The sequence below is a fragment of the Pleurodeles waltl genome, chromosome 4_1, assembly GCF_031143425.1.
Source record: "Pleurodeles waltl isolate 20211129_DDA chromosome 4_1, aPleWal1.hap1.20221129, whole genome shotgun sequence".
Lineage (NCBI taxonomy): Eukaryota > Metazoa > Chordata > Amphibia > Caudata > Salamandridae > Pleurodeles > Pleurodeles waltl.
In genome coordinates, this window is record NC_090442.1 from 651,221,857 (window position 1) to 651,242,626 (window position 20,770).

A 20,770-nucleotide genomic window follows, 5' to 3' on the forward strand; every position below is an offset into this window, starting at 1 on the left:
TCTTGTTGCTAACATTTGGTTCGATGGCTTGTGTGGCTGCAGATACACCTGCTGTGCGTTATCCTGCCATCTACTGTTGGGCTGGGAGTGCTGCAACTTGCTTTTTTTCAAGAAGTGTTTTCGAGTCACAGGATTGAGTGGCTCCTCCTCCTCCTTGGAGATACTGTGCAGGGGCATTGAGTACTTTGTTAGAAATCCGCCGTCGGGTTTAAACATGTTTCTCCTCGCTTCGTATTTACTCGCTCCAGTTCAAGACTCTCTTTCCATCTTTACTTTCTATTAATGGCATTGTTCTTCGATCTCATTTCTTCAATATAATCTCAATCAAGTCGGGTCAAACTTCAACTGCGTACCCTTCGAGGTGGGCCTATCTCCACGTGGCACAGAAGAATATGAGACCCTATTGGAACAAACGCCGTTCAGATTCTGCCCTCAGTGCCATGCCAAATTTTCACACGCAGATCACCATCAAGTGTATAACCTCTGCCTTTCCCCAGATCACAACGAGGCCACCTGTGACACATGCTGATTATTTCAGTCCAAGAAAACACTTCAGGACCGAAGTGCATGCAGGCTGAAAATGGTACACTCGACTCAAGAGCACACCCCAAATATTTTCGGGGACGAACATGCACAGGATTGAGAGTCAGGACATCACCTTGGCGCAACCCGTGAGTAAAAAAAAAGCTGCCCCTCCTCCTTCCAGGAAGACTGTTAAAAAAAAAAAAAAAAAAGCCCTGAAAGAGGTCGTCGGACCACCGCTGCCCTCGGGCCACAGTCAGTCACGGAAGCTTGATTTGGCTGCCACCTTCAGACTCTGCCCCGCAATCTGGAAAGACTGTGGCTGGTTCTTATCTATCGACCTCTGTTGTTTTGAACCGAGTGAAACCATCAAAAGCGTTGGAACCAACAAATTCAGCGCCAACAGCTTCAACACCGAGTGGGAGTACCACATCCGTCCCTTCGGGATCGAAAATGTTACAGCAACACAAAATTTCGGTACTGAAAACAGCTGAACATACAGACTGCTCATTCATTTGCTTCTCTGTCTCCAATTCAACCAATTCTAGAGACTATGGATGCTAAGCAGCACCTCCTCCCTCTCCTCCATCTCACTCTGCTTTATTCACCTAATTCTCACATTTAAGGGGATTACACACCACCAGGTTCAACTGTGTGTGATAGAGGAGAATTAGGGGGTGCTCCACAAGACCCAGACCTTGGGATCCCTACAACACTGATTCTATTATTGATATGGACCCAGATCTTTACCCTGCCAACCCCTCCTCTCCAGAGGACACCACAGGGTATCAGCAAGTTATAGCCAGGGCTGCTGTCTGTCACAATGTGCAGTTACATAAGGATCCAATAGAACAAGACTTTCCATTTGATACCCTTTAACTCAACACACAAGTACATATAGGCAGTCATTACAACCTCGGCGGTCTTTTAACAAGACAGCAGAGGGACCGCCGTGCGGAAAACCGCCAGTAGTGGCGGTTTGCCGCTCGGCGTATTATGACTGTCGGCTGCTCTCCGTCCTTTGTACGACGGACAGCCGCCAACAGCCATACTGGCGGTCGGCGGGGAAGTGGAGGTTGCTCCACCTCCACCGCCACGCCAACAGAACACCGCCCAGCGAATCACGTCCTGTGATTCGGCGCGGCGGTGTTTTGTTGGCGGTGTGGTGCCGGCGGAGCAGCCCCCATGGCTCCCGTCCCCTCCCGGAGGATCGACGGACAAGGTAAGTCGATCGTCCGTTAGGGGAGGGGGGGTGTTGTGTGGGTGCATGGGGGTGTGCGTCTGTGTATGTAGAGGGGGGTGTGAGTGCGTGGATGCTTGCGGGGGTGTTGCTTGTGTTGGGAATGAGTGCGTGTATGTCTGTAGGTATGTCTGTATGGATGTGTGCGTGTATGTCTGTTTATGGGTGTGCGTGTCTGACTGAGTGTGTGGATGTAGACATGTATGTTGGTGTGTGTGCGTGTATGTGTGTTGGTGGTGCCTGCGTGCGTGTCGTGTGTGTGTGTGTTATGTGATGTTGGGGGTTGGGGTGGGGAGGGGGGCCCTGCCATCTTTGGGGGGTGGCAGGGATGGTTGGGGGTGTAGGGGAGGGAGTCTGGGGTGGGGGAGACCCCTATCAGTGCCAGGGAAGGAATTCCCTGGCACTGATAGGGCTCACCGCCATGGATTTCATGGCGGTTCCTACCGCTGGAAATCCACGGCGGTAAGCCGGGTCGAAATACTGGCAGCGGTATTGCGACGGCCGCCGGGCTGGAGCTCCAGCCCAGCGGGCGGAACGGTGAAGCGGCGGATGACCATGGCGGTAACCGCCATGGTCATAATAGTGAAAAAAAGACCGCCAGCCTGTTGGCGGTCTTACCGGCGCTTTAACACCATCCGCCAGGGTTGTAATGACCCCAATAATTTCTCCCTATGCTGCTAGAAATGCTTTGACCTGTCGGAGACATTTTAAAAGAGCCCGTGCGCTCCCGTATAATTACGCCATAATTACACGGGTTGATACAGAATATAAAGCACCTCCATCTGACCCACTTTACGTCTGATCACAAGTCCTGCCAGACTCCATCGTCAATACCACAGCCAGGAAAAGAGCAAATAGGCTATTGGAGATTTGCCTCCTCCAGAAAAAGAAAGCAAAAAACTTAACTCAGTGGGGAAAAGGGTAGCTGCGCAAGTGGGCAACTATTGGCGTATTGCCAATTCACAGGCACTGCTTGCAAGATAAGATAGGGCACACTGGGATGAAATGGAAGACCTTCTTCAACACCTTTCAGAATAACACTGTAAGCGTGCACAGCAAATTGTTTCTGAAGGTCAAACAACTACAAACAATTCAATTAGATGTGCATTAGATGCAGCAGACACAGCCACACAAGAAGTTAACGCCAGTACGTCCTTAGAAGACATGCTTGGTTAAGGTGTCCTGGTTTCAAGCCAGAGGTGCAGCAAGCTCTGCTTAATATGCCTTTTGATGGGAAGCACCTATTTGGTCCACAGGCTAACTCCACCCTTGACAAATTAAAAAAGACACAGACACTGCTAAAGCAATTGGGTGCTCTAAAAACTCAAGCTAGCAGGGTTTTATTTTTGCTGCCCAATGTATAAGTGTGGCTACAAATCAACCACATCCTCTGAACATTCCACTTCACAGCAACATCAGGCCTCTTCCTCATACTCTAGAGGTTTTTTCAGAATAATATGTAGAGGAAATAATTTCAGAGGCAGAGGAAAGACCACCAACACTCGTGTCTCACCCTCCTTAGCCAAACATTGACTACCTCCACAATTCCCCCTCTCATTCCACTCCAGTAGGGGGGGCATCTTCAATTTTACCACAATCAATGGACACACAACATCGGACCTTTAGTCCTATCCGTTATCCAACATGGTTATTGCTTAGAACATACAATAACACCCCCAAACATTCCACCTCACAGACACCAAATGTCAACAGAAGACCTCTCTCTTCCAAAGAAAGAGGTTTAATCTCTACTGTTAAAATGAGCTAAGGAAACTGTTCCCATACATTACCAAGGAACAGGATTATACTTTCTCTACGTCCTCCTTTCCAAAAAGGCTGGCACTCTTAGACCTATTTCAGATCCCAGACCACTAAATCAATATATTCTATCAGAGCGTTTTCACACGGTCACCCTTCAAGATGTAATTCCACTACTACAAAAAGGCAACTTCATGGCTGCTCTGGACCCAAAGGACGCTTACTTTCACATTCCAATCCATCCAACACACTGCACATATCTAAGGTTTGTAGTGGCGGAACAACATTATCAGTTCAAAACAACAGATACATGTATTCCCTTACTTGGAGGACTGGCTGATCAAAGCCACCACTTTAAGTCAATGTCAGTCTCACACTCAAATCACAGTAAACCTTCTTCACAAGTTAGGGTTTACAATCAATACAATACAGCCTCTTCAGATTGAACCGTATCTAGGGGCAATTCTCAATACACAATTGGGGTAAGCTTACCCCAAACCAGCACATGTTCACAATTTTCAGCGAACAATCTCTCAGATACAGGTCAATCAAACTTACACAGTGAAGAAATTGATGTGCCTCCTAGGCATGATGGCATTCTATATTGCCATCATCCCTCATGCCAGACTTCATGTGCGTCTTCTGCAGCAATGTCTCTCTCGCCAACAGACGACTTTGAAGACCTGCTAAGCTGGATGCATCAACAAGTCCACGAATGGGAACTCCACCCAACAGTCCTTCAAAACTACTTTCAGATAGACCTGTTTGACGCAGCAGAAAGCTCAAAATGCTAAAGCTTCACATCCAGGTACCCACACTCTTTCCAAACGCAATGCCCTAATGATCAACTGGTCATGGATATTTGCTTATGTTTTTCCACCTCTCCCACTCATTCCATTTCTGGTGCGCAAATTCAAACAAACTTCTCACAAAATGATCCTTGTAGCTCCCACATGGGCTTGCTAATCTTTGTTTACAACACTACTAGATCTCTCCCTAGTACCTCACAAGAGACTACTCAACAGGTCGGATCTTCTCAAACAAAATCTCCAACAGATAAGGCACCCAGATACCAAATCACGCAACCTTGCGATATTGCTCCTGAAGTCATAGAGTTTGGTTATCTTCAGTTACCATCAGAGTGTATGGACATTTTAAAACAGGCAAATAGACCAACAACTAGAGCCGGTTATGTGGCAAAATGGAAACGTTTTGTCTGTTATTCTCAGTCCAAAACAGTGATCAATTAACACCATCAGTACAAGATATTCTTTATTTGTTTCACCTGCAAAATGGAAACTTTGCTTACAAGTCAATTTGTTTACACTTAGCTGCCATTGCAGCCTATTTACAAAACAGTCAACATACTACATTATACAAAATACCAATCATTAAAGCTTCCATGGAAGGACTTAAAAGAGTAATCCCACCCAGGCTACACCCAGTGCCATCCTGGAATCTAAATATTGTACTCACTTGGCTCATGGGCCCCCCATTTGAGCCTCTTCACTCTTGTCCAATATAGTCCTTCCTTACAAAGTAGCTTTTTTATTTGCTATTACGTCAGTTAGACGCGTTAGTGAGCTACAGGGCTGAACATTAGAAGAGCTTTTCTTTCAGATACATAAGGACAAATTAGTCCTTCGTACAAACCAAAATTTCTATTAAAAGTTGTCTCACAATTCCACATTAATCAAACCATTCAGTTACCAGTTTTCTTTCCACAACCGGACTCTGTGGCAGAAAGAGTACTCCACACATTAGGTGTTAAAAAAGCGCTCATGTATTACATTGACAGAACAAAGGAATTCAGGAAACTAAAGATCTTCTTGTGGCATTTTTAGTACCTCACAAAGGAAATCCTATTACCAAAAAAATAGCCTAGCTAGATGGATTGTAAAATGTATACAGATATGTTGTGCTAAAGCCAAAAGACAAGTAACAATTACTCCTAATGCACACTCCACAAGGAAAAAAGGTGCCACTATAGCATTTTTGGGAAATATTCCCTTAGTGGACGTTTGCAAAGCAGCTACTTGGTCTAGGCCACACACATTTACAAAACATTATTGCGTAGATCTACAAGCTCATCAGCAAGCTAATGTAGGACAAGCTGTCTTAAGAACACTTTTTGATACAACTGCAACTCCCACAGGCTAGCCACCACATTTATAGGACGGACTGCTTTACATTCTATGCTCAGCATGGGTATCTACAGCCACATGTGCCATTGAACGGAAAATGTTACTTACCAGTAGACATCTGTTCGTGGCATGTAGTGCTGTAGATTTACATGAGCGCTCCCCCCTCCCTGAAAGTCTGTGGCCATTCCAGTTATTTTATATTTGTATATAGTTGTACATAGTTACTTCTATTCACATGGACATACTTTTTTCTATACTTCTTTTATACTCTATCTCTTACCCACTTGCGGGGAAAACACTCTAACAAAGAACTCAATGCCCAGGCACAATATCACTGAGAAGGAGGAGCCACCTGATCCCGGGACTTGAAAACACTTCTCGAAGAAAAACAAGTTGCAGCACTCCGAGCCCAACACTAGATGGCAGGATAATGCACAGCATGTGAATCTACAGCACTACATGCCACGAACAGATGTCTACTGCTAAGTAACGTTTTCTTCTCAACTATTTGAATGTTGTCACCTGGTGTTGAGGCTCAGAAAAGATGCAATATATATTTTGAGACTTGGTGGCTACATATGGGCATCCTCCATCCCTCCCTGAAGCTTTTTGGTACACCTAGGCACGATTAATCTTCCATTACTTCTTTTAATGCTGACTAGTAGGAACTGGAAACTGTACTGTGTTTTGGGCCTTTTGACTGTGACCGCCTTGGAGACTGTTTTTGCTTTCTTTCCCTTTATTATACAGGTCATGCTCATCTTTGTAAGCTATCCTATTTCTTTTGCTCCAGCCAATTAAATTATAAATTATCCATGGTTGGTTATACATCTGAAACGGTGCATAGTGCTGTTTGTCAATAGGCACTTAAATGGTTGCACATAGAATATATAAATACATGGGCTTATTTGACACATGACTGTACCTCAAATAACATACAATGATTTTTATGAAGAGGGTACACGGTTTTCACTAAGGGATATATTATTAGAAATTTCCAAAAAGGATGAAAATAAGCTTTCGCCTCCTTCTTTCCCTGTGGTTGAACTTCAGATGTAATGCAGCTCTCATTTTTGCTAGAAAGACACAAACATGAGAGGGGGAGGTAAGAGGCCACCATACTTACTCCCTAGATTAATTATGTAAACACAAAAGGGTATGGTTTCATACAAAACTCGAAAACTTCATCCCCTACTGAGAGGTATAAGTTTCAGCCATTCTTGGGCAACCTAATAATCCTGTTGGGTCACGAGTGAAAGCCATTCCTTTTGGGAGAAGAAGCCTCACACACTACTCGTGTCATGCTTCATCCTCTGTAGCCTCTCCCCATCCTGGTAGGACAATGGCACCATTGCGGCCTCAGCCTCTTGATAGATAAAAAGGAAGGAGAGAGTTCTTATATAAAACATAACTTGACAATTGGCAGAATCCCAAAAAACCACAACATGGAGTACCTAGGCATGTCACCTAATATTGGGACCTTGGGTACACCGAAAAACATTACTGGGATGGCCAATGAGAGTACTGACTCAAACCATCTCCCTAAGCCAACATATTTCTGCTCTTATGGTAGCCTAACTGGTCTTGGGCATTCATCAGGGTCAGGGATCCCTAATGCAGTGTCCAATTTACCAATAGTAAGGAAAGGCAAGCACCCAGGTGAATCCTACCTAGAACGGCTTAACTTGTACCCTATTAATTAAGCGAAAAAAGCTCCCTTGTCGTTTTTGCTTTTATTTATGGTTCCTTCACCAGTTCAGATTTTGTTCTCTGCAAAGGGCTCAGCAAGAAGTAGTTTCTAAAAATGTTGTGGGGTTATGTTTGTTGAAGATGAAGGCAAGATGGTTGTTTAGTAAAACATCAGCATGGGAATACCAGCTAGTGCACGTCAGATCACAAGTTGAATCTCATTAAATGAAGTGGGAGCTTTAGTTTGAGCTAATGTACTGTACTATGGATTGTCAAACTCTGGCGTGGGACAAGGAGGTGCTTCGCGGTGGGCCGCGGCTGCAGGGGGGATATGGTGCTCTCTGTGCAAACAGACGATGAGGTCTAAAATATGTAAGTTACAGATGTTGCTTAGATCGTCCCATGCCCATATTTAACATTTTGTCATTCTCTGAAAAAGGTTTAGGGTAATGAATCTAGCACAAGTCCAGATGCTTTTTGAGAAGGTATCTGCAGAGGTTTCTCTGATGACTATTGGAAGTGCGAAGCCAAATATTCCTGATATCACTGTTCTAAAGACTCTATTAGAAATGGTTAAAATATGAGATATCATCAGATTCGAACAATAAAAAATAAACAAGGATCTGGAGTTTTGTCCTTTATTTCTTTATTTGAATTACACAAAACACACAATACCAAGCACCTAAAAAGAGAAACATAACAGTACACTTAAACTAATACAAGGATAGTTAATTCTGTTCATTCCGATTGGTGCTGACCTCCACCAGTTGTAAGGGAGCCGTTTGCATGTAGATGTAGGAAGGTCAATCGCAGTGGAGTCATTAACACCTATACAATATATTCATTGAAGGCAATGGAGCATGGCTATTACCTTACTGATGATCGCCACTTAGTGACTCACCCTGGTCTTCACCTCCGTGTGTGTGACTTGACAACCTTGGCAGAAAAATTGAATTGAGGACAACAGGCGCGGCCCGTCCTTTAGAGCCGAGGGGCCACGCCCCCCCACCTTTTGCCCCTCATGAAGAGTGTTTGTCAGGCTAAACAAAGGTCAGCCTGACAGACACTCTTCATGTTCAGATCAGGCAGCCAGGAGCAGACATGCATGATTTGGGCAGACTCCTGGCTGCCTGAGCTGAACTTTGCTGGGCTGAGGAGGTCACAGCTCCTATGGGCGTGACCTCCTCGGCCCAGCAAAGGTGCCTCGAGGCCCTCCCCTGGGTGACGAGGAAAGCATCACCCATTGACTTCTACCTGGACGCTTCAGGTTTAAGCCGAGAAGCACCCAGGGCGAGTGTCAATAAGGGACACTTCGTCACAGAGTGGGGTGGGGTCAGCAGTCTCACTGACCCCATCCCACTCTGTGACGATGCGGGGACTGCTGCCTTCCCTCATTGGCTGACGAGGGAAGGCAGGTGCGTGCGTGCATGTTTGAATGTTATGAGTGTTGTTAATGGATGTGCGTGCGTGTGTGTGTGTGTGAAAGAATGAGTGTGTGTGAAAGAATGAGTGTGTGCTTCCCATCCACCCCCCTCCCTCCTAAAGCTGCCGGCCACCACTGGAGGACAATCAGAAGAGCCTGCAAAATCAGACTAGACACTAGAAGCAACACTATATAAAATAGTTTTCTTGTTTTTTGAAGCACTAGCCAATTAAGAGCTTGGCTAAGAAGTGAGCTCACAAGCAGTTTTTGCATTTTTCCCACACTTATTTCCTCTTTCTAACCACTTTGAAATTCCCTCACCTGTTTTTTTTAATCACTGAAGTTGTGAACATAGAAGCTGGAGCTATGCCTGGCAGCTGTGCCTGTCCTAGTAAATAGGGGTGTTAACAGGGCAAAGGAATACCGTCCTCCTTGCCAATTTACTGCAGCGGTGTGCCGAAAGTTCAGAGCACCATCACGTTTTTAACAGATACAATCAAGGCCTGGAGTATTCAGACACTTGCTTCTTTTTCTCCTTCTGTTTGCAATTTCTAATCATATTTTCCTCAGTGAAAACATTGCACCACTACATAAAAATCAAGTTGAGGGGTTGAGTCCTGGCCCTACAGATCTTTCTAAGTTTTTTTCTTTTTTTGGGGGGGGGATAAAGTTGTGCCAAGGAAGCTCATATATCTGTATATACTACGTGCACACGTCTAAGTTACAAATGCATAATCAACCATTCATATTCTGTAATAATTTAATTGGCACACCAAGGGAGTCGGAAGACAGAAGACACAAATATACACAGCACAGAGACCTTAAATACTAGACTTACCTTCCACTAACTACTTTTTCTCAGTTGTGGAGAACTTTTGAGTCAGTTCCAGGATTTGTTCCTTTCTGGGTAGAAGAGCCGACTTTCCCAAGCCTCTTAGCCCTGGGTCAGGTACATGGAACAAGTCTGTATGCTTGACTCTCACAACAATATGACAATCCTTCTTAGCTGTGTACACTGTAAAAGCTACTCCCTGTTGTAGACAAAGTGAGTTGGGTATGTGTCAGCATTCTTTGTGTGTAGGCTTTGCTCATTCATCCTAACCAACATAATCAGCCACCAAGCACTATTTTACACAAACCTTTCTCCATTTAGCAATCACACAAAAATGCACCGAAATGACTACATTTAATGAAAAATCACAGAATTACGAAGAAATGGCACTATGGTTCCATAACACTGTGATACAATACAAATGATAGAAGCATGCTGTACAAATGCAGGTGGAACAACGTAATTATTTTAACCCGTTGGATTATCACACTACAGAACAATGATTTGTAAAAACGAAAGCAGACATAGGAAAGAAGATGTCCCATGAAATGAAGTCACATGGTAACCCTTGGTTGTCGAAAAAAAGAAACTGAAAAGGGACCCTAGTCAAAAAGCGAAGTTACTTACTTGAAATAGTTAATTAAAGTGAACATCAAAATTGCTTGCTTGCTTTTCTCGATCTAGTGACCATATATTTGTATCAGTTTTTAAAATATCTTCTATAATATGTGATTTATCTCTTCAGTCTTCTAAAACTGGAATTTTCCCCTCTTTATTCCAGAAAGGAAACATACTTTCCTTTGAGGCAGTGTAAATGTTTTTCACTCACTTCAGAGCCGCGGTTTAGAGTCCTTTCCCCGGCCTCGAAGATATTTAGTGAATATTTCGTGGGAACAGTGGTTGGAAGTAGTTAGTGCCATGCAGTGTGCTATATAAAGCTATTTGTATCCCTTTTTCCTGGTCATCTGGAGATAGATGCAACATTCAGCTTGCTTGATGAGTCCTTTCTTGCATTGGGGTTTGGTGAATTCTTTTCCAGCATTAACACTGACAGTGCCTTTCTCCAGACACTAAGTAAGTCACCTGCTTTTCTGTACGTTTGTGGACAGTATTCTCTCATATATATATATATATATACATATATATATATATATACATGTTCAATGGTATGTGTAGCTGCAGATACACATACTATGCATACCGTCTGCCATCTAGTGTTGGGCTTGGAATGTTACAAGTTGTTTTTCTTCGAAGAAGTGTTTTCGAGTCACGGGATCGAGTGACTCCTTCTCTTCGGCACCATTGCGCATGGGCATCGACTCCATGTTAGATTGTTTTCTTTCTGCCATCGGGTTCGGACGTGTTTCCTTTTGCTCCGATAGTTCAAGTCGGAAAAGTTTCAAAACTCTCTAATTCTCGGCGGTATTGTTTCGATCGTGTTCCATCTTCCATCGACACTTCGGTACTGTTGGGTCAAACATCTTTTTTTTTTGCCCTTCGGGGTGCCCCCGCCCAACTCGGGCCAGGTCAGGCCGACCGCGTGGAAGCCTCATGGACCAGACCCCATTCCGCTTTTGTCCTCGGTGCCATGCTAAATTTCCCTACACAGACCAATATCTCGCCTGTAATCTTTGCCTTTCCCCAGACCATTGGAAAGAAAATTGCGAGGCCTGCAGATCCTTCCGCTCCAAGAAAATGCTCCGAGACAGAAGAGCACGGAGACTCGAAATGGCATCCAAGAGCACCGAACGTCTCGACGTTGAGGAGGAAGAGATTATGCAGACGGCTGTCTCCGTTCGAGCATCCGAATCCGAGCAGGAGTCTGAGGAGGACAGGCCGGTCACAGCGGGACAGCACGTGAGTACGCCTGCCCCTGTCCCAGCCAAGCCCAAACATAAGGCCTTGGGAACGCCACTGCTGGAAGGCCATGGCTCGACCCGTAAAAAGACCTTCGGTGACCAACCCACAACTTTGGCACTGAAAAAGGCCACGCCACCCAAGCCATCGGACTCGAGCCGAGGCTCTGTCTCCGAGTCCACCAAACATCGATCCTTCGAGTCGAAACCTCGAAAATTGTTTTTGGAGCCGAGACCATCATCGATCCCGACTTTTTCGATACCGAAAAATCCAGCTTCGGAGCCGAAAAAGCCAATTTACACGGAGGAACATGGACTTTCACAAGCACTCAAAGAAAGCCATAAACTTACCGAGGAATACTCACAAATGGAGGCAATAGATGAAAGGCAAGCCAGGATTCACATCCCTAAAGACACTGGCAGAATTATAACAGCACCTCCTCTAAAGCCAAAGAGAAAATTAGCCTTTCAGGAAGAATTGGACACTGCTCAGCCACCAGCTAAAGTGCCAAGAACCAAAGAGAAACCTCCACCTCCTCAATTTTCTCCTCCTCACTCTCCTCATTTACTTCTCTCTCCCCCTACTAGTCCTACACCTATGCAATCACCAGCACACTCATTAGATTTGCAGCAGGACAATGTGGATCCATGGGATCTTTATGATCCTGACCCCATTCCAGATAACAACCCAGATTGCTATCCCTTTAAGCCATCATCACCAGAGGATAGTACAGGCTACACTCAGGTCATAGCTAGGGCAGCATCCTATCACAATGTCACCATGCACACTGAGCCGTTAGAGGATGACTTCCTTTTTAATATACTTTCCTCTACACATGCAACTTATCAGCTGCTTCCCTTGCTCCCCGCCATGTTAAAACATGCTGACCAAATATTCAAGGAGCCAGTTAAAACTAAAATAATTACTCCTAGGGTGGAGAAAAAATATGAGCCACCTCCCTCTGATCCTGCCTTTAACACACAACAGTTGCCTCCAGATTCTGTAGTGGTAAGTGCAGCCAGAAAAAGAGCAAACTTGCAGTCATCAGGGGATGCACCCCCACCAGACAAGGAGAGTAGAAAGTTTGATGCTGCGGGAAAAAGGGTAGCATCTCAAGCAGCCAACCAGTGGAGGATAGCCAACTCTCAGGCATTGTTGGCTAGATACGACAGGGCCCACTGGGATGAGGTGAAAGACATAATACAACATCTCCCCAAAGAACAGCAAAAGAGGGCACAACAAATAGAGGAAGGGCAAGCCATCACCAATAACCAGATCAGGTCAGCCCTGGACTCTGCAGATACAGCAGCTAGAACCATCAACACTGCTGTAACAATAAGAAGACATGCATGGCTTAGGTCTTCAGGATTTAAGCCTGAAATACAACAGGCTGTCCTCAATATGCTATTTAACCAGAAACAGCTTTTTGGCCCAGAGTTGGACACAGCCATTGAAAAAATGAAAAAAGATTCTGACACAGCAAAAGCCATGGGTGCTTTGTATACTACTCAATACAGGGATCCTTTCATAAGCCCCAATACAGAGGTGGATTTAGAACCCAAACACCTGAGGCATCACCTCACAAACAAATTCGGCCTACCAACCTCAATATCAACGAGGTGGTTTCAAAATTACTTACAGAGGCCAGTACCCCGGAGGCAGGGGAAAATATCAGTCAGCAAAACAAGCCTCACAACAAGCAAAGCAGTGACTTGAGCCATCCCTTCCCAATTCACACCTCACCTGTGGGGGGAAGACTGCAAAGGATCCACAACAATTGGCTACCCATTACCACAGACAGCTGGGTATTATCAATTATCTGCAATGGCTATTGCATAGAATTGGCACAAACTCCACCAAATATTCCACCAAAACCACACAACCTCTCCACACAACATATCGCCCTGTTGCAAGAGGAAGTAAAATCTCTATTACTCAAACAAGCAAAATAGAGGCAGTGCCACAAAATCAAATAGGATAAGAAGAAACAAGTGGACAATGTAGGGGACGAATTATCAATAATATTATCATTGAAAAAGAGTTATAATTACTCTCTAGGAAGTCTCATTTCTTTACATGATTTATTTAGTTTTATAAGGTGGGACAACGAATCACAAACTAAATACCAAAATATTAAAAAGCATCTCAATCACGCTGCAAGCAAATGCAATACAAAACACATATACAAAAATGTAACACAATAATATAATGTAAACATACAAAAAGCCAACTTGTCTCACACAATTCTTCTCCCTTTGAGAAGAAAGTGGTTACTTAAATCATTTACAGTCGTAATCCACTGGACTGCGATGGTTGGAAATTGCTTTGCACGCAATTGTTGGTAGCCTGTCAATTTCTTCTCAGGAGTCTTTACAATGCGTGGAATAATACTCAAAGGTCCACTAAATTTTTTATGGCCCAACCTCACTTGGTCTGAAAGTGTTGACGCGTTTCGGCCCCATAATTATGGGCCTCATCAGGACTAAATGGAGACAATATAACCTTTCTGTTGTCTAATTTCTAAATTTGAAAGAGCACTGCTTATCAATTAAGCAATCAGGCCCAGAACAATTGGCGAATACCGTGTAATCTGAACAGTCTTAGATATCTTAATCCGAGGGGCGGCAGTTGCAATCAGTCTCAATCGCTCGTGCCACTACCCCAGGAGCGCTTGTACAAGGAAATACACCGCCGTCTCTCAAAGAGAGAAGAACTGTGTGAGACAAGTTGGCTTTTTGTGTGTTTACATTATATTATTGTGTTACATTTTTGTGTATGTGTTTTGTATTGAGTTTGCTTGCAGTGTGATTGAGATGCTTCATTGCGAAGAGTTAGTGAAATTCAAGCCTTAACAATTCAAGAATCGTTCATACAAGCATAAAGTTGTACTACGAACTACCCTAAATTTCTTCCAAAAGTTGTATCACCTTTTCATATCAATCAAACAGTGGAACTACCAGTCTTCTTGCCACAGCCACATTCTGTGGCAGAAAGAGCCCTGCATACATTAGATATTAAAAGAGCCCTAAAGTATTACATAGATAAAACCAAATCAATCAGAAAAACGAAACAGTTATTTGTGGCTTTCCAAAAACCACATACTGGTAACCCCATTTCAAAACAAGGTTTAGCAAGGTGGATATTAAAATGCATCCAAACATGTTACCTTCCAGCTAAAAGACAGCTCTTAGTTGCACCTAAGGCACATTCCACAAGGAAAAAAGGGGCTACAATGGCTTTCTTAGGAAATATACCAACGGCTGAAATTTGTAAAGCAGCTACTTGGTCAACACCACATACCAAGCATTACTGTGTAGATGTGTTAGCAACGCAGCAAGCCACAGTAGGCCAAGCTGTGCTAAGAACATTATTTCAAACAACTTCAACTGGCTAACCACTGCTTTTATGGGAGGAAAAACTGCTTTGTAGGCTATGCATAGCATGTGTATCTGTAGCTACGCATGCCATCGAACAGAAAATGTCACTTACCCAGTATACATCTGTTCGTGGCATGTTCCGCTGCAGATTCACATGCACCCTCCCTCCTCCACGGAAGCCGGTAGCCGTTTAAGTTGAACATATATCTGTACATATGTATGTATGTATGTATGTACATATATATATATATATATATATATATATATATATATATATATATATTCCATTTGCTTGGACATCTCTTTTCTTTATACTCTATCACTCCTACCTTACACTCTGCGGGAAAACAATCTAACATGGAGTTGATGCCCATGCGCAAAGGAGCCGAAGAGGAGGAGTCACTCGATCCCGTGACTCAAAAACAGTTCTTCGAAGAAAAACAACTTGTTACACTCCAAGCCCAACACTAGATGGCAGACGGTATGCATAGCATGTGAATCTGCAGTGGAACATGCCACGAACAGATGTACACAGGGTAAGTGACATTTTCCATATATATATATATATATATATATATATATATATATATGTTTGATGGCATGTGTAGCTGCAGATACACATGCTGTGCATTATCCTGCCATCTAGTGTTGGGCTCAGAGTGTTACAAGTTGTTTTTCTTCGAAGAAGTCTTTTCGAGTCACGAGATCGAGGGACTCCTCCCCTTTCGGCTCCATTGCGCATGGGCGTCGACTCCATCTTAGATTGTTTTCTTTCCGCCATCGGGTTTGGACGTGTTCCTCTTCGCTCTGTTTTCGGTTCGGAAAAGTTAGTTAACTATCGGAAAATTCGACTGTATTGTTTGCGCTCGGTATCGGTTTAGTAAGAGCACATCGACACCGAAGAAAGGAAGAGCTCCGGTAGCCCTTCGGGGCTTCCATTCCCCGGCGGGGCCTGGTCGGCCCGACCGCGTGCGTCTTTAAGGCTCATGGAATGGACCCCATTCCGCTTCTGCCCCAAATGCCACGCTAAGTATCCTTATACAGACCAGCATTTGGTCTGTAATTTGTGTTTGTCCCCCGAACACAAAGAGGATACCTGCGAGGCCTGTCGGGCATTTCGGTCGAAGAAAACGCTACGGGACCGAAGAGCTCGAAGGCTTCAAATGACGTCAACGTCGGCGGGACACCCAGACGTCGAAGAAGAGGAGACTTTCTCCATTCCTGATTCGGACTCGGACGAGCCCGAGAGTGAGCAGCCGGTGAGGCAACAAACCGTGAGTAAAACAGCCCCGGCCAAAACTCACACAAAAATAATGAAAGCCCAGGGGACGCCACCGCCGACAGGCCATGGCTTAACCCGTAAGCACGGTGACCAAGCATCGGCACCGAAAAAGGGCACACACATGCCGAAGACATCCGACTCCGGTCGAGATACCGGCACAGAGTATGCTCGGCACCGAGATACCGGCTCCGACCAAACTCGGCACCGAGATATCGGCACCCCGAAACCGAAAAAGGTGGCATCGGAGCCGAAAAAGACTGCTGAAAAGGTTTCTGTGCCGAAACATCCAGCCTCGGAGCCGAAACAAAGCTCCTATACCGAAGAACAAGGCCTTTCATCACAACTACAAGGCCATAAGTTTGGGCAAGAACTAGAGATGGGAGAGCCAGACTATACACAGAGAAGGCTCCATATACAGAAGGAAACAGGGAAAATAAGAACTCTTCCCCCAATTAAAATGAAACGGAAACTGAAAAACAGCCAAAAGCAAAGGTGGCTAAAGAAAAAACTCCACCACGTTTTTCTCCACAGCCATCGCCACAGCACTCACCGCAACTGTCCCCAATTGCAACACCACCAATGATGCAATCACCAACGCACACAGGGATGAGCCAAGATGACCCAGATGCATGGGATCTATACGATGCACCAGTATCTGACAATAGTCCGGATTGGTACCCGGCAAGACCATCACCACCAGAAGACAGTACTGCTTACATGCAGGTGGTTTCCAGAGCAGCTACTTTTCACAACGTAGCACTGCATTCTGAACCTATAGAGGATAACTTCTTATTCAATATCCTGTCATCAACACATAGCCAATGCCAGAGTCTGCCTATGTTACCAGGCATGTTAAAACACGCAAAACAGGTGTTTCAAGACCCAGTCAAAGGCAGAGCCATCACACCTAGGGTGGAGAAGAAGTACAAACCTCCCCCTACGGACCCTCTGTACATCACGCAACAACTAACACCTGACTCAGTGGTAGTGGGGGCAGTTCGGAAAAGGGCAAACTCACAGACTTCTGGGGATGCACCACCACCCGACAAAGAAAGTCGAAAGTTCGATGCAGCAGAGAAAAGTGTTGCAGCACAAGCAGCCAATCAATGGCGCATTGCCAATTCACAGGCTTTATTGGCAAGATATGACAGGGCTCATTGGGCCGAAATGCAACATTTCATTGAACATCTTCCCAAAGAGTTTCAGAAGCGTGCACAACAAGTGGTGGAGGAGGGCCAAAGTATCTCCAACAACCAAATAAGATCGGCTATGGACGCAGCGGACACAGCCGCCAGAACAGTAAACACAGTGGTCACCATTCGGAGACACGCGTGGCTACTCACCTCCGGATTTAAGCCAGAGATCCAGCAGGCTGTGCTGAATATGCCTTTTAATGGACAACAGTTGTTTGGGCCGGAGGTGCATACAGCAATAGAAAAGCTAAAGAAAGACACGGACACGGCCAAAGCCATGGGCGCGCTCTACTCCCCACAGAGCAGAGGCACCTTTAGGAAGCCACACTTTAGAGGGGGGTTTCGGGCCCAAAGCACAGAACCTTCAACCTCACAGGCCAGACCCACATACCAGGGCCAATACCAAAGAGGAGGCTTTCGGGGACAATATAGGGGTGGACAGTTCCCTATAACAAGAGGGAAATACCAAAGCCCAAAAACCCCACAAACTAAACAGTGACTCCAATGTCACAAATCCCCAACACATAACACCAGTGGGGGGGAGACTCACAGATTATTACAAAAATTGAGAAGACATAACTACGGACTCGTGGGTCCTAGCCATTATCCAACATGGTTACTGCATAGAATTCCTACAATTACCACCAAATGTGCCTCCAAAAGCACACAACATGTCCAAACAGCACTTGGATCTATTACAACTAGAAGTCCAAGCGTTGTTACAAAAAGAAGCAATAGAACTAGTACCCAACCATCAGAAAGGAACAGGTGTTTACTCCCTGTATTTTCTAATACCAAAAAAGGACAAAACACTGAGACCCATCTTAGATCTCACAACACTAAATCTTTACATCAAATCAGATCACTTTCACATGGTGACACTTCAAGACGTGATTCCCTTGCTCAAACAACAAGACTACATGTCAACATTAGACCTCAAGGATGCTTACTTCCATATACCCATACATCCTTCCCACAGGAAATACTTGAGGTTTGTAATCCAAGGAGTACATTACCAATTCAAAGTGTTACCATTCGGGATAACAACAGCACCAAGAGTATTTACAAAATGCCTTGCGGTAGTAGCTGCACATATCAGACGACAGCACATACACGTATTCCCGTACCTAGACGATTGGTTAATAAAAACCAGCATTCAGAAACAGTGTCTTCAACACACAGAATACGTCATAGAAACCCTTCACAAGCTAGGGTTCTCAATAAACTACCTAAAATCACACTTACAACTGTGTCAAATACAACAATACTTAGGAGCAACAATCAACACAGAAAAAGGGATTGCCACTCCAAGTCCACAAAGGGTACAAGCATTCCAAAACGTAATACTAAACATGCACCCAAACCAACAGTATCAAGTAAGGTTTGTGATGAAACTTCTAGGCACGATGTCTTCATGCATAGCCATTGTCCCAAATGCAAGATTACACATGCGGCCCTTACAACAGTGCCTAGCAACACAATGGACACAAGCACAGGGTCAACTTCAAGATCTAGTGTTGATAGACCGCCAAACACACTCCTCGCTTCAATGGTGGAACCCTATACATTTAAAGAGAGGGTGGCCATTCCAAGACCCAGTGCCTCAAGCTGTTATCACAACAGATGCTTCCTTGATGGGGTGGGGAGCACACCTCAACAATCACAGCATACAGGGTCAATGGGACAATCAACAAAAACAACTTCACATAAATCATTTGGAACTGCTAGCGGTTTTTCTAGCATTAAAAGCATTTCAACCACTAGTAGCCCACAAACATATCCTTGTCAAAACGGACAACATGACAACAATGTATTATCTCAACAAACAAGGGGGGACACACTCGTCACAACTGTGTCTCTTAGCACAAAAGATTTGGCATTGGGCAATTCACAACCACATTCGCCAAATAGCACAATACATACCAGGCATTCAGAATCAGTTAGCCGACAATCTCAGTCGAGATCACCAGCAAACTCACGAATGGGAAATACATCCCCAGATCCTACAGGATTACTTCCACCGCTGGGGAACACCAAACATAGAACTATTCGCAACAAAAGAAAATGCAAAATGCCAAAACTTCGCGTCCAGGTACCCACACCCTCAGTCCAAGGGCAATGCACTATGGATCAGTTGGTCAGGGATATTTGCTTATGCTTTTCCCCCTCTCCCACTCATTCCTTATCTGGTCAACAAACTAAGATAAAACAAACTCAAAATACTACTCATAGCACCAACCTGGGCTCGCCAACCGTGGTACACAACACTGTTGGACTTATCAGTAGTACCCCACATCAAACTACCAAACATACCAGATTTGTTAACACAGCACAAACAACAGATCAGACACCCAAATCCAACATCGCGCAGTCTAGCAATTTGGCTCCTGAAGTCTTAGAATTCGGACATTTAAATCTTACACAAGAGTGTATGGAGGTCATTAAACAAGCGAGAAAACCTACAACAAGACATTGTTACGCAAACAAGTGGAAAAGATTTGTTTGCTACTGCCACACTAATCAAATTCAACCACTACATGCCTCCACAAAGGACATTGTAAGCTATTTATTACACTTGCAAAAGTCTAATCTAGCATTCTCTTCCATTAAAATCCATCTCACTGCAATATCCGCCTATCTGCAGATTACACATACATCATCACTTTTTAGAATCCCAGTCATTAAAGCATTTATGGATGGACTAAAAAGAATCATACCCCCAAGGACACCACCAGTACCTTCATGGAACCTTAATATTGTATTAACACGACTCATGGGCCCACCATTCGAACCCATGCATTCTTGTCAAATGCAATATCTGACTTGGAAAGTAGCCTTTCTAATAGCTATCACACCACTTAGAAGAGTAAGTGAAATACAAGCATTTACTATTCAAGAACCCTTTATACAAATACATAAACATAGTGTTTCTCCGTATCAATCAAAAATTCTTACCAAAGGTCATATCACCATTCCACCTAAACCAAACTGTGGAACTCCCAGTCTTCTTTTCGCAACCAGACTCAGTAGCTGAAAGGGCCTTGCATACATTAGACATAAAAAGAGCACTAATGTATTACATTGACAGAACAAAAGAATTTCATAAAACAAAACAATTGTTTGTAGCTTTCCAAAAACCTCATGCAGGTAATCCTATATGCAAACAAGGCATCGCCAGATGGATAGTTAAATGTATTCAAACTTGCTATATTAAAGCAAAAAGAGAATTACCTATTACACCAAGAGCACATTCCACTAGAAAGAAAGGCGCCACAATGGCTTTTCTTGGAAATATACCTATGACAGAAATATGTAAGGCAGCCACCTGGTCTATGCCTCATACATTTACTAAGCATTACTATGTAGATGTGTTAGCAACGCAACAAGCCACAGTAGGACAGGCTGTATTAACAACATTATTTCAGACAACTTCAACTCCTACAGGCTAAACCA

General features: G+C 44.2%; 1 protein-coding gene across 1 annotated transcript in view; it reads left to right on the plus strand.

Annotated features, from left to right (window-relative positions):
• FGD6 (FYVE, RhoGEF and PH domain containing 6) overlaps window positions 1-20,770 on the plus strand; it is a 214,078-nt gene that overhangs the window by 183,545 nt on the left and 9,763 nt on the right. The gene's annotated exons all lie outside the window — the stretch shown is intronic.